The 15,590-nt window shown below is 35.7% G+C and overlaps 1 protein-coding gene across 2 annotated transcripts in view; it reads right to left on the bottom strand.

Annotated features, from left to right (window-relative positions):
• LOC121420025 (sodium-driven chloride bicarbonate exchanger-like) overlaps positions 1–15,590 on the bottom strand; it is a 54,824-nt gene that overhangs the window by 35,540 nt on the left and 3,694 nt on the right. Inside the window, exon 1 of one of the 2 annotated variants that reach the window (XM_041614569.1) lies at positions 8,438–8,824. The exons of the other annotated variant lie outside the window; for it this stretch is intronic. The gene's annotated coding sequence lies outside the window, so the exon portion shown is untranslated. Of the gene's footprint in view, positions 1–8,437; positions 8,825–15,590 lie in introns of those variants that run through there. 2 annotated transcript variants of the gene reach the window in all.

Raw genomic sequence — 15,590 nt, 5'->3', positions numbered from 1 at the left:
AGAAGACCCGAAATTTATTGGAAATGTTGAAAATTTAAATGATCAAAATAATAAAGCATTGCAAAGTGTAAAAAGCAAAAACATTACGTGACACTGTTTCATCTTTGTGATCAGACGCTTAAATACATCAAACTTAATGTCATCTTTGTACCCCCCCCCCGAGAAAAAAAGAAGGGGGAGAAAACACTAACCGTACGTTTTCTATCTTGCCCTGTTTTTATTCAATAAATTGAATAGATGGTCTTAGATCGCAATACAGTTTAGGATTACCCATATCCATAATTCATAGTTCATAAGGAGGATGATCCACTCCGGCCTTATCAATACAAAAGCTAACCGGATATAGTACTGATCCCCACTTTTGATATATTTAACCCAGCATTACTCTGATATAACATATCTCCGATCAGCCTCTCATAGTTTATTTGTTTTATCCGTCACTTTTAATGATCCCTCTGCGTCACACTTTCATTTCACATCACGTGATCAAATAACAATGTTAATGGGGGAAATGTCACATACATGTAAGCTGAATCATTCTTAGTTTTAGGGTGAGTTTTTTTTTTAACTGGAATCACAAACTGTTATTTTTGGAGTGTGACATGCATGCGTGATTCTTTTTTTATATATAGAATTCAAACAGATGAAATATGGCTTTCATCCCGGGAGATTAGTCCTTTGATTCAGTTAGGACTGATCTGAAGAATGCGATGAAATGATAAGATGTTATAAGAACGAACCACTATTTGTTTAGATAAATTCAAGTGCCTAACTTATTTTAGACTATTTCTTTTCCGTAATAGTGTTATTATAGTAATGTTCCCCCTTCTTTGTATATTAGGTATTAGATTGTTTTTCAGAGGCGGCGTTATGGTATTTACTGCGGGTTTGCGGAAGGGGGGGGGCAAGATGGTCCGCTTGTTTGTTTTTCCTATAAAAAAAAAACATTTTCATTATTGTTAAATCATAGTGAATTTTGCACCTTGCAACCTGTGACCCCCCCCCCCCCCCCGATGATATTCTGACATCTTATCAATTTTGAATATAATTCTATCATTTCTATAGGGAAGGTAAAACTAAAACCAAATATAAGGTATTATATTGTAGTTTTGATAATAAACTAACACGGGCCGTGTGGTCCAGTGGTTAGAGCATTGGACTCATAATCGCAAGGTTGTGTGTTCGAATCCCCACTCTACCATTGTATCCACTTAGATTAACAAGAAAATATGTCGTCTATAAGGTCAGCCATTATGACTGATTAACCTAGACGTAAAATGTTTCCGAGGTAATTTGTTATATACCAGCTTGGTGTTTACCAGCAAACCGCTGTCCTGCCGAGTTAAAATAAACATGATAATGATTATCGATGAAAGATGCATTGAGAAACATTCAATAAAAGTCCAAAATAATCTAAAAGAAAATACAGAACAGTAAAAAAAAACATGTGCAAATTTCCCATATATTTCCAGGAATCAATCACATGGTAGCACGCAGCTATATTTCTAGTTCATTTGAAAACGCCCCTGACCTTAAGTATTACTAAGATGAAAAGGGATTATTCGGCGATTATATATTGCAATATGATTATTTATAAACATTGTGGTTTATTTGTGTCGTCTTGCAGGACCAGAAAATTGCATGCCTTTATCAAATACACTTCAGACTTTAGTTATTGCTGTTGTTGTGTGGTTTTAAACGGCGCTCTTATACATTTATGTGCCATTCAGAAGTACAGCATATAATTATTTAACTTTGGTAAGTTTTATTTTTTCTCAGTGGAAAACAGAAAATGATTTTAAGACTTTATACGTCCAAGGACAAAAAAATCAAAATTTCTTTAAAAAAAGAAAAATGGTAAAAAAAATTATGTATATTGTACTTATTTTTGTCTTCATTTTCCATTTAAGTTCTAAAATTATGTATTGATTTAATTTAGAAAATAAACATATGTAAGAAACCATACATGAACTGTATATTGCTTCCTTCCCTTTGATAAACATTAACTCATATTTATTGAGACGATGCCAAGTATACAGTGATACAAATCAATTGAATTATATTGAATAATTGTCAATCAAAATGACCAGTACCACAAAAACAGTATACTACTCAGTTAGGTAAATGGCGCCTTAATCAGATTTTATGACCAAAAACCTACCTTTCAGTCTTTTAAAAGTGAGAAATAGTAAACGAAATATGTAATTTTCCACTCACCTTTTTGAATTGTAACGATCTCGCTCGTCGCCACATAGTTAAGAATATAATACCTCTTTAGATAATAATACAAAGTATTTCCTTTATCCATAAACGATAAAATGAGAAATAAACACTATCCCTTTTATCCCATTCAGCCCACGTTGTTCCTGATAGAGAATCCCTGATATTTGTTTCCCTGAGTGCAACCTTTCGAACCTTGATGCTCTTCGCTTTCTTTCTACTCCTAACTCTGATATATCACCAGCCAGTGAAAGAAACACTTTCCCCTTCCCGAACGAAAAAAAAAAATAGTTTGAGATTAGGCTTAACGCCGTGTCTGGCACAGCGATGGCAGATACTTACCGATTTCTTCTTCTAAAACGGATGTCACCAACTTTCCCCTAAACCCTTATACACAACCCTACTAAATTCCTCGGCATGCATTTCTCTATCTTCAAATTATTTTCCCTTAAATCCATGACTTCGTCATAAGTTTGCTTGGCTGGCTTCTTACTCATCCCCGTCAAATAAGAGTTCTAATTTTAGTTTCTCGCAATGATCAGGATGTGATGATCGCTTGCACGGATTAAAGTTATATTATTTTGACTTCTAATATCTCTGGGAATAAAAAGTTAGATTGTGGTCGTCTTTTAACGGTTCCGCCCGGTGAGCGCGGTTCGTGTGCGTGATGAGAGAAATGAGTCCAGTCCGAGTCTGAATCTCAGAAGGATTTAAAAGCAAACCAACAAGAGTGGATCCAATATCAAGTCTAGTTGCCCTTTTATTCTCATTGAACTTTCATTTAAATTGTAAAAAAAAATCGTTGATTGATAAAGGTAATGATAATAAAGATTAATAACACATGAACACAAAACGGGTACATCTTAAGGCCACCGCACACCTTACGACTGTTCGCGATCCGATTTTGGAACAAATCACACTTTGCGCATTTTCTGAAAATGTGAATGGAACATATCATTTATTTGAGGTTAAAATTGATGGAAAGAATACTAATGTAACCATTTTGAAAGGTTGCAAGCCTTTATTTTGGAGTAAAGTCCAAAGTAGTTTTAAATCGTAGCCAATCGTACAACTGCTATGGCGTCATTACGACTAGATATTAAATTCGCTTCTATTCTAAGAAGGATGATAGCATAGTCACATATTTGAACATAGGTATTCGTACGATGATTTAGAACATTACACAGTAAGATTTTCCAAGTCTCAATATTAGCATCAAATTCTACAACATTTTATTCTGAAATCGGGTCGCATGCCAATCGTAAGGTCGCCTTTAGTACTTCGGATTAATTGCTTACTTGATAATGTTGTTTCAAGTAGCTACATCGGACAAACATCATCCATCACATGTGATCACCGTGTATTCAACCAAGAATAACATTTTATTTTTCCAGAATCTTTAAGGGATTATTGTGACCTGCAAAATGTTCGCCATTGCTCAATTAAACCTTTCCCCATCCCCATGAAGTAAAGTGCCTTAAATGTTCATGTGACTGTAAAAAAAATCTTAAATTGATGAAACTGTATTCATTGTCAAGATAAAGATACAGGAAACTTGTTATTACATGTTTTGGGGAATGGTTTCATACCAAAATTAAAAATAAGAGAAGATGACATAATTGGGAAGCGCAGCCCGATGGCGTTCAAGAACAACGTCTCTTGTTTTGGAGTAAGCTCCTCTGTCACAGCACCGTCGCGTTTTCAGGTGATCGAGGCCCACCCGACATTCTTGACGACAGTACTACTCCTATACTGTATCCACGTTCTAAGATATTTGCACAGATTTGAAAACATCCTTTCAAAAAATGAATTCAGAAAGTAAGATTCCTGTTTACAAGATAACCTGCTTTCATTTTGTGGTCTTAAATTGTGTAATTAGGCAATAGCGGGCAGTAGATACGGGCTGCAAGAGAAGATCTGGTTTAAAACACGGAATCGCCTTTCTGCACCTGGTTGTTTCCCTCGTGTAATTTGACAAAATTTGTCAACTTACTAGAAATTAGTTAAAAGATAAAGAAAGCAGACAAGCCTGCCCTTGAGACTGAATGGCTTACTTTCACGCAGTTCTAAGTCAGTCAGTCGGAGTGAGCGAGGTTGTACAAGCTGTTCATTTCAGCGCGCTGGTGACTCACGCCGCCATATTTAGACCTGGCTGCCGCAAAGTTGTCTGACGCTCGGAAACGGGCCCAAGTTCGGTGTCAGGCTCCCGCTGGCACCCGTTCAAGAAGGGGGACTGATTTAGTAGCCGGGTAGGAAGATGGGAGTAGAGATCTGGCCAAATTGTGATTGTTTCTGACAAGTCACAAGGCTGTGAACGTGCCCGTTAACACTTGGGGAATAGAGACCTCGAGACTCTGTAAATGCCCGGAAAAAATGGCGGTTTGGGGCAGTCACGTGGTCGGCCGAGGTCTGTATCATGTTCGTCACACCTTACAAGAACAGAATAATCCACGAGGTCTGAATGTTCATTGGAAAATACCTTTAATAATTCCGCAAGGACTTTCTAGTAAAAATATAATCCATGACATCGGCATGTGGTAGGAGATAATGTTTGTTCCCCCCATTTTATTGTCAAGATTTTGTGTTTGCGTATGATGTTTTTAATGGCTTCTAGACCTTTAGAATTGCCATCTTTAAAAAGGTACACCCATAATCCATAATACACTAAATGACTCAGAATGTATTTGTTTCCATTTTGCAAAGTATGACTTTATTTTACATACATTGCTTTAGACCACACAAAGGAGATTTTGATTTGCATTGGACTTTCCAAGACCTATAAAATGCTCCAAAATGTCGTAAATGCTGCATTATCGTGGCGTATATTTACAGGAGATATTGATATTGAAAGGGCAAACTAAGTTGAAAATGTTTACGTTTGTGGCGAATAAAGATTAATGTTCTTATTCGCTTCGTAATTCTTTATCTATTCTGCATGATGTTGCTTGTGAGTCCTGAATTTTACCCCATAAGACATGATAAGAAGGCGACAATAATACAACTTCCTTTTGCACCCGTCGACGTGTTTCCGTAGTCTTATTTCATTTACAGGTTATTAAAGTTTTGGCATGTAATTAATGGCTATGTTACAGGCTCTACATACCTCCTGTTCAACCTAGCCAATTGTGAAAGTTGGGTCATCCAGGTGGTGTCATCTTATACGATGTAATCAGCTTAACGAAGAGGTGTCGACGTTACGAAATCATTAAAATTACAGGAGTCTCAAAACATATCCGATGTAATTTACATGTTATTACTTCATTGCATACATTGGTCCATCATTTACGGAGCCTTAATCCTTTGAAAGGAAACTTTCGCTAAAACATAGATCCATTCCTGGTCAATCTGATAGAGGTTCGTTGCAAAAATGGTTGCGTTTAAAAAAAAATCATGTTGAATTCCAAAATGCGCTTCTTTGATTGGATAATATTAAGTCCCAAGTTCTGAATGCACTTCTTTGGTTGAAATCAAGTTCCGAACGCCTTCTTTGATTGGATGAAAATAAAGTTCAGATTTTTTTAGTTGCCATCAAAAGCAGAACCCAGAGGTTTTCAGGAGCGCAACAAATTCTAATGGTTTGATATTTAATTTTCTCAAGGCAGTGGTGACTTCATGCACCAAGGAACTACTAAAAATAAGCGTATGATGCAAGATTAACAAATTAAGAAAATGAATGTGTACGTATCTAAAAAAAAATGTGACAAAAGAAGGTGGTCGAAAAGTACAGATTGACTCAAAGATTACATTTTACGGCCATGTACATAGAGTAGCCTTTAGGCTAGGCCGAAGCAATGTTATAATGTAACGACAATTGGAAAGGTTTTTTTTTTTTGCTTGGACTTTAAGAACGTTTTAGAGACATTCTGGATTTCACCACAGCAAGTAAAGATTTTCAAGAATATTTCTGTAAATATAATATAGGAACAGTTATCCATGCTTTTCATCTAAAATCCGAAGCAAATAAATAAATTATGATAATGAATAAAGTATGCAGGTTTTTTTCGTTTGTTTTTGCAAACCTTCAAATCCAAAGTGTCGTCATTAATAATGTTCTACTTCTACTCTGCAAATACGGCCTAATCATGGAACTACTGACCTTATGGTACTCTTTGAAACAGTTCACATTACCGTCTACTATATCAAACATACCCCGATTTTTCTTTCTTGGAATCGGAGATTTAGTGAGAATGATCCTTACTTAGACAACAATCCTCAAATCGGCACTCCATATAATCTAACGGATCAAGTAGATCAATTTTTGTCTGGAAGCTACTGGAGGATATCGCGTCTGTCGACCCACTAATCAGTAAGATGTATCGATGAACATCAATTCCATAATCACCAGAAGCTAAGAATCTTTGTTGCTGGTAACAGTGTAATTTTCTTCAACGTTATTAAAACAGATACGCTTATAATTCGCTTTCAGAGAAAGAATTAGACATGTGAAACCTCTATTTTGAAAGAAATGGTAACGGCATCTTTACAATACAGATACTGTCCACTCAGTAGAAAGTGTTCTCGCTGTATGATATCTTCACTCATAGGAACATTTCCATTTTGTCCAGAACATAATTATCACTACAAAAGGGATAGTGCTAAAGATGGGACACTCGGTACTATTTTAAAGAATTAAACCAGAATATGACATGCTTGGACGAAACGATGTACATCTTTTAAATCACTGATCAGTGTTAATTAATCTTAATCAAATTCAATTTAAAAATTATGCAACCCATGATGGAGAGAGCCGCTTTATTGATTACGTTGATAAATCGAAAAATATGAGGTTCATCATAATCATTATTATCTCATCATCAAACAACAAAGATTCAAAGTGTATTATCTACTGAACTTTGAAAACATCTTGACCGATGTCTCTAGGATTCAAAACTGACATTACGGATGTGTTGTGGTAAAACGTTGAAGATTGTGTCAGGGAATAATTCGATAAAGATTGTGTCATAGAATAATTCGATAAAGATTGTATCATGGAATAATTCGGTATTTCCCTTTCCAAGATTTGATATGATATTTCTCCCGTACGATAGCTCGAAATACTATGCTGTTCCTGAAAAATTAAACTTGAACTTGGCTTTTACGATCGTGTAGACTTTATTTATTCAACAAAACATTTGGTTCACTATTCTGTATACTCTCTAGACATAACCGCTAACAATGTGAAAAAGAGACAAATTGCGATGAAGATTTGCTATACAGTATCAAATTTCAATAATGACGAATTGGGTATTATACACACCGAGAATCAAAATGGTATTTACACAGTCCTTGACTAGATAATCAAACAAAGTCCGCTAAAATACGCCATTATGAAATCTAGTTCTTGTAATGTATTAGTTTTCTGTTGTGTATTGACTAATAGAGCCAATTCTTGCTTAGTTGGCCCTTTTTCATATAAAAAAATATCGCAGTGCTTATTTCTTGATAAAATGAGGTCGATTTATACTGTACAACACCATGCACTTAGATATTAATGTACGGAAATAAACTTGCTTGCATTGGATCGAACAGTAGACTGCTCTGGGGGATTTGAAAATAATGATCGTTCTTTGGGAGTATCTGTCTCGGTTTACAGACAAAAATAAAACTCAATAAAATCACACATTAATTTGTGACTCACTCAAAGACGAGACGAGACATATCGTTGCCAAGTTAGAAAATGGAACATCAGAAAGGTGACTTTCGCTGTCACCTAGCTCTATACATCAAGGCATAACAAGGAGATAGCCTGGAGAATACAGGCATCTTTCCATCAAAATTTGAAAAAGAAATATTTGACCTGAAATTTTTGATAAAGTGCATTGGAATAATTTTGATTCCTTACAAAATATAAGTTTCCTCACGCAGGCGAGTTTCGTCTAAAGAAGCATTGCGTAATATTTTTCGTCTCATACTAGTTACCCAATAACTGGATTGAACGACCGGGGTGCATCTTTCAATCTACCAAACAAGAGTACATGTCAACTGATTTTTTTTTCGTAGGTTATTTCTTAGATGCATCGACATCGAAGCCTGAAATATTTGACATATTTCCATCTTCTAAAAGAAGCTTAAAATAATTTTGGTCACAATTGGTTATTTTTGGCAACCCAAACCCTACAAAACGACCACTAGCAGTTGGACATGTTATTGATGTTGTTGTTATTATTTAACCAGATAAAACTCCCTAAATATGTCGGTATGATCTGAAGATATTTACCTGTGACACTAGGTGATGATGACAAACGTAAGAATCCTGAGTTGGTTGTGAGATGAGCCAACGAAGATGCTCACCGGGAGGAAAAATAGGGGGACTCAAAGACTTCGAAAAAAAAATCAGCCAGTTAAACCTACTCCGCCAGTGCCTGCCTCAATGTTTCTTCCGAAGCAAAGGGGGAGGGGGAAGAGAGACGAGGAGTAGGAGAGGGCTTCCCACTTGGTGTTAATCGTCCACGGTCAGGCTGTCGAAGTGGGCTCTCCGCTCGCAACACCTCAGTTTTGAATCTTTCACCAATCTGCCAACGACAGTTGGACTCTGCCTTTGCCCATCCACCTAGAGACAGACGTACAGCTCGCCGAGCCTGCTCGCCTACTACAACTCAATGTGACGTTGGTACATGGGGCCTCAAAACCGTCAGACCCGATAGGAGAGGGGAAGGGTGCTAGCAGACGATGAAGTCACTCGCTTGAGATGCGCGCGCCGCCTCCACTTTTTTTGCCGTGACTCTTTATTGGTGTTGCCGATTTAGTGATGAGATCACTACACCGAAATCTGCCTTGGGTGCCTGGTCACATCTAATGTGTCACGAGCCAGCGACATGTCAGTAAGAAGTTGCCTTTAATTCAATTAGCGGGGGAGCGGTAACTACAGGTTACCAAACTTCCTATTTGAATCAGCTTTTAAGTCATTGGCTACCGAACAAGTAGGTCGTTTTACTACGCAATGCTCACACACGGTCTGCCTGTCTGTCGCGTATATCCTCGTTGCTACATCTGTACGTTCATGTAATGAAGCTTGTTTTAAAACAGGTTGATTCAAATCATCTCCCGTTATAATGTTACATATAGAGCCCCCTTCTTGGACAATCATATCATATTTACACTTGTAGTAAATTTTATATACCTTGCTAATTCCACAAAAACTATAAATTTACCCAAAACTAATATCAACATCTATCAGTCTATAATAACTATAATTATCTAGGACCTTCAATCTGAATTGTAAATCATTTAGGTCAAATAAAAAATCACAATGATTATAAGTTCTTCTGAGAACCCGATGAGGATGCAAATGTTTATATTGAATCTCAATCGATATATTTTATTGTAAATTTAGAACACTAGCAAAAAGGAAACGTGATGAAATTATGCAATTTGAGGAAGAAAAAAGATTCACGTTAACCAACAAAATCTTATCACAGATTAATACATTAACAATACGATACAATATCAGGGACAGTAATCACTGAATATAACATCAACAAAAAAACGCTAAAGCATAAAATGCTAAGTTTTAGAATCAATATGAGCGAAAAGAATTGAGAAATACAAATAATGCAAAATAACAAAGAGAAAAAAAGTCAAGGTAAGAGTAAAGTCACAGATTTATTGATCATAAAAGGTAAAACGTTAAAAGTCAGTTCTGTGTAAGGTCAAAATGTAATTTCTATGAGATTTTTCATTTCGTGTCTGATTCTGACAAAACCGTTAAGAAAGCAAAAACAAAATATAGTAGTACCATTAAAGTTCAAACTTTTCAAATAGTTTATTCAGAAGTCAAATCTATTTGTGAAATTTAGGGCCTATACATCATCTTCTTTGAAGAGGTTATAGCGTAAGCTCATATTTTAATGAATCGCCTGAAATATGAGGCTGTGTAATTTACGACTTTGGATTGATATGAGAAACGAATTCTGTTTTTTTATTTCTTTGTTGTTGTTGTTGGTGTATTTCTACGTTGTCAATTTTATCGATTTTATGCATTTTAATAAATGTATCTATTTTTTCTGGAGATGTAGTCCTACTGTTTTTTTTTCTCATGCCCTCGAAATATGAGGGGGGTGCTGATTATACCATCCCCCACCAGTAATCCCCTTTGGAATCGACACCCATGAGCCCCAGACCATATCGAGTTAAATAAGCACAATAAAATAATGCTCCAGTAAGAACATTTTTCGTATCCCACATACTGTGAATGCTGTTGTCCGATTGGTCATTCGAGAATCACGTGATTGTCGATTTACATATCCAACACGAGATGGTGTTCTACTTGATAAATTTGTTTTCATCTTGGGCGAATTTTATAGATTTCCACCAATTTCAATAATGTATCATACCATAATCATAGTTTATGATGCCTCATATACGTTAAACTTGCACGAAAAGTGGATGTAGACACGTTTTTAGGAAGAAACCCACATTTTATGTTTCACTCCGGTTTTTCACGTGTTATATCCCATTGCAAAACGCGTGCTTTCTCCCGATCCTTACATCACCTTCTGTAAATAATATAACAATTATGCAAACATGATACTAGGAATTAATTTAAGTGTTTTGTTTGTTGTATATTGATAAGATAAGTATTCGGCTGTTCGTAGATATGCCACTCATAATTTGAACACAGTCTACTAACTAGTGAGCTTGTGAATAACCAGTTTAAGTTAATACATTTTGAAGGACAATGTAACCTTGCTTTAAGGCCGCCTCACACTTGGCGTTTGTCGGCATCTGGATGGGGGTGGTTTAAACACAGTTTACAAGGTATAACTTATTTTAAATTAATCAGGTTTGTATCTTGATTTGCTGTATATCAAAAGTAGAAAATATCACAATTGCAAAATGTCGTCATAGTTCGAAACAATGGCAAAAAGTGAATTCGCAGTTGACATGCGTCTTGTGTCAGACTCCCCTCTCTCTGGCATCATTTTTTTTTGAAATGAAAGTATTTTGTTTGTTATATTTTTCCGGATATCCATATTCATGAACTTCGGTCAGATACAATTTACAATTCTTCATATCCATTTTTTCAATATCTATCAAAATCCAGTCGAAAATCGTTGTTTTTTTTTGTACCACCTACATAAAGGTGGTTTGAATAAAAATAGATAAAGCTGCCGTTTTCGACTCGCTGTACGGCCGTCGTTGAGGAAATGTGACTGTGGTACCAATATATAATTTTCTAGAAGAACAACGTGCAATTGATTGCATTCGTATTATTGTAAGACTTCGAAAATCGTACACGGTAACATTATTCTTAAAAAACTGTTTTCCTGATACACAAACAATTCGATCATTTATAGAGACATTGGCTATACCAGATCGTTCACATATTCAATGAAAAATTCATCTAATCGTTAGAATAATCTAATACGATTTTTTTATCGTACGTACACACAATTTAACAAGTCACTGATTGCTTCAAATGCTTTTGTGATAAAAACCCTTCATTCAATTCGTCATTATAATATAATTAAATCGAATACTTCCCACGTCAGTCCATGAAATTTAACGAGTTTATTTGCTAATTACCGATTGATTACTGACTGATTGTATTATTGCAATATTGTTCATGTTTGACTGTGGTTAGGATGTTTTCTTTAAGAAGGGCGGAGATGGTGATAATGAGATCAGAACCACTCTGACTGCAGACTTGCACAGGAAATTTAGAGGAAAGGGAGGCGGGACATAGATTGGACATAATGGAGACCTGAGATTATTTTTAGAAGATATATCCAACAAAATTGTGGAACGTATGTAAACCACTCGCGCCTTACTTTGACCTATTAATGGCTTTCTTCAAAACCAATTGTAACCATGTTGGTACTATACCTGCATTACTTTTGTATTTTCCATTTACATTCATGGTTTGAAAAGAAAACGTGTTTCTTACAATTGCTTTTTTCAATACTTCGGAAAACGACATGTTTGGGCAAACTTCTGCCCCCCCCCCCCTCCCCTCCCCTTCGAAAATTCAATTAGGCTCAGCAATGCCGTTGTCTGTAAGCGCAGACTCAAATCTGAAATTGTAACAAAATACCCCTGTCCAGTGCGGAGACTAGACTACAAACCGTACATGTGTGTAAAGCACCCAGAGCACATGAGTGAATCTAGTCTCACTGCTTCAGACTCTACATTGTGCATTAGGGGAAAACTTAAGGTCTGTGCCTGCAGACTAGCAATGCATCAGTTTGTTGAATAGAGACACACCTAATTTGAACACTACATGATCACATGTTTCCTGTAAACTCTGCAGCTGTACATTCCACTGTTCAACTAAGAGATGAAATAGTTCAAGAAAAGTTCACCAAAGACTTCAAGTCCTCACGCGCCAAAATGAGATCCGAAAATATTGATAATTTGAGGATATTGTATCACGAAGCGTCTTCTTCAAACCCTTAATTACCAGGAGAAGTTTCATAAAGCTGTTCGTAAATTAAGAGCGACTTTTAGGGCGACTGGTGATAATTTCTTATACACGCTTAACCATCGTCAATGAATATACAATTTACCACAAGAAAGAATCAGCTTTATGAAACAGCCACCAGGTTTTAAGCGAAATACATTGTTTTCTCTTGCATTTATCGGTGAATTTATTACATCGTTTTATTAGTCGTCATTAGCGGTGACGTTTCATTTTTGGGGGGTGGGGTAGGGGGAGGGGTTGACAACCAGACTTTTCTTAATAGAATTGTATACATGTAATTGTTTTTTATCAGTCTCTCAGTTTTAGAAAATCAATTTTTTCAAACCCCACCCCCTTTCTGTCTCTCTCGCATTCTTTCTGTCTCTCATTTTTTTTTCTCTATCTCTCAATCACATTCATCCTCTCTCTATTAACTTTGAAGCATACAGACATAGGTCTATGAAGTGTTATTCGACACGCCTATACCTAATCTATATAATCTAGTAGATTAGAAATGAAACGCTAACCTCATCTGAGCTACCGTCTACTTCGCCCGACGACTGGCAACAGCCCCTACCAAGCACCAAGCCACCCCAATCGATCATAATCATTGAATTGGAGAAAAGGGGACTTCATGGAACTTATACATTCCGTCAAATTTCTAAATTTACAAAGTATAATAACAACACAAACTACATAAAAGAGTATTATTGTTAGGTCGACGATTTTGGTTAATGATAATCCACAGTGATTTGATTTCTATCGCTAAATAAGATTTTAAAAGTTACATTGAATTGGATGTTATTGACGTATGCTTCATTTGTGGTGGTATTGTCGCCATGACAACATTTTATTTACCAATATGACGTTTGTCTTTCTCATTTGGCAAAACGGAAGTATTGTTTTAATGTAATTAAAGTAGACAGGAACTACGGCTTTAAGTGTGGGCCTTAGTTAAGATAAGTGAAAAATTGCTTATTTATTCTATAAGCAACGCAAAACTTAAGAGCGGCTAAAATAATCATGTTTCCCTCAGATGTTATGCCACTATCTGCGGTATATATGATTAAGATAATTGCTGGTTATTTTATTACATTTGAAATTAATCTGATATGAAATAATTGTGCTAGGTAGGCGCAAATACATAATGAGTAAATCAAATTTGGATCAAAATTGAATCAAGCTGAAAGCTAGCATTTGAATCCCTAAGACAATCATAGTGTATTATTCATATTCGAGAATTAATTCATGCATTAATTGAGAAATAGTTGAAATTAAATTTTCAATTTAATGCACACTTTACCTCTCTGTATAATGAATTCCGATGTAAGCTTGTGAAAATGTGTTATGATTGAGGGCCCCAAAGAAAAATTTAGTTTTGGGGGCGCTTGCAGTGGATGGGGTCTCCTAGAAAAAAAAACATCAGTAGAATATCTGAGTGATTTCTTTTTGTAACAGAATTAAGTTTAAAGGATAATTCTGTCAGATGAATACTTATATTCCAAAATGTCTAACGTCGAAAATTCCAACTAAACGAACTCTTAAAGAAGTTGAGCACACATCCTCCATCTTCTTTTACTAGGACTAAATCCCCCCCAAAAAAAAAAAAATAAAAAGAATGAAATATATGAGGTACAATTGGAGAATATTAAAGTCTACCTGTTTACGATATTTGCAGAGTAGTCTAGAGGTATTTCTGTAAGCCTAGGTTCTCAAATCAAGATATTTCGTGAGTCTGTCCTTGCATTTGTGATTTCTACTTAGGGGAACATGCCGAGTCATGCTGACGATAAGAAGTGCGTCTTTCAGTTTCCAATAAAAAGTTTTCTCGACGAAACAAAAATGTTTGCGTTTTGAATCTGAAAACATGCTTCATATCTCCTTTTCCAGCTTTGCTTTCGGAAATATGGAAAGAAAACATGTTGACCGAATATTCAGCATGCATGCAGGGCTAATGTTATTGTTTTATTTCATTTCGGGATATATATTTACGAAAATGAATGCAGAATATAGTTATCATTTATCTTATTTAGACTATAACATTATATTTGATAACTTTCATCAATATTTACATGTCAATCTTGTTATATTACAGATTATAGATTATAGATTATTGTTGTATCTTATATTATTATTAAATCTGGATGTAAATAAATGGGCCGATTAAGAAAAGAAATTTTAAAAATCTAACGTATCATCAAATCACATCAATGTTCGAATTTTCCGAATTGGCAGTTTTAGCATGACAATCAAGAACTAATCTTGATCTTAGTCTGATGATGATAATAATTATTTACGGATACAACTAATGCTACTCGACCTAATACAACAACTCCCTAGTACTTCTACTGCCATGACGATGAAAATTCCACTTCTACAACCACTAATATACCACCACTTCTCCAGCAACAACCTTTCCGCGACCTTTATATTCATTGTCTTCTCACCGACCTTTCATAATTACCCATTACCATGATCGATATGGATTATTCAAACAAAAAAAATTATATACAGACGCATCCAATCTGATACGATACGAGCGTAAAGTTTACATTAGATACATGTACGGTCTGTCACGCCATGGACCTTCCTCGGGTCCATGGCCATGCCATAACCATTTTTCTTTCGATGATTAGCATGTGACTGAAATTGGGGACACCATAACCCCTCCAATTATGATAGTACTTTCCTAATGTGGACTGTCGATCGTCTCTCCACGGGATACAAAGAGTATAGACCTAAATGAATTTTAATCTTCTTTGCAAATAACATATTATATCTTTGAATATGATAGTAACAAACGAAAAACTCTCTTCCAAAAGGTTCTGAGCAAAGAAAGTACAATTTTATCATTACAATGATTTGAATAACTTTGTAAAAAAAATATTTAAAAACTGTCTGGAATGTAATGGATGAACGGAAAATGTCCTAGAAGTAGAAAAATTACTTAACAAAGGTCACAATGGTCATG

The sequence above is a fragment of the Lytechinus variegatus genome, chromosome 1 (assembly GCF_018143015.1).
Source record: "Lytechinus variegatus isolate NC3 chromosome 1, Lvar_3.0, whole genome shotgun sequence".
Taxonomy (NCBI): Eukaryota; Metazoa; Echinodermata; class Echinoidea; order Temnopleuroida; family Toxopneustidae; genus Lytechinus; species Lytechinus variegatus.
The sequence above is the reverse complement of the archived record's forward strand: the minus strand, read 5'-3'. Positions and strand labels throughout refer to the sequence as shown.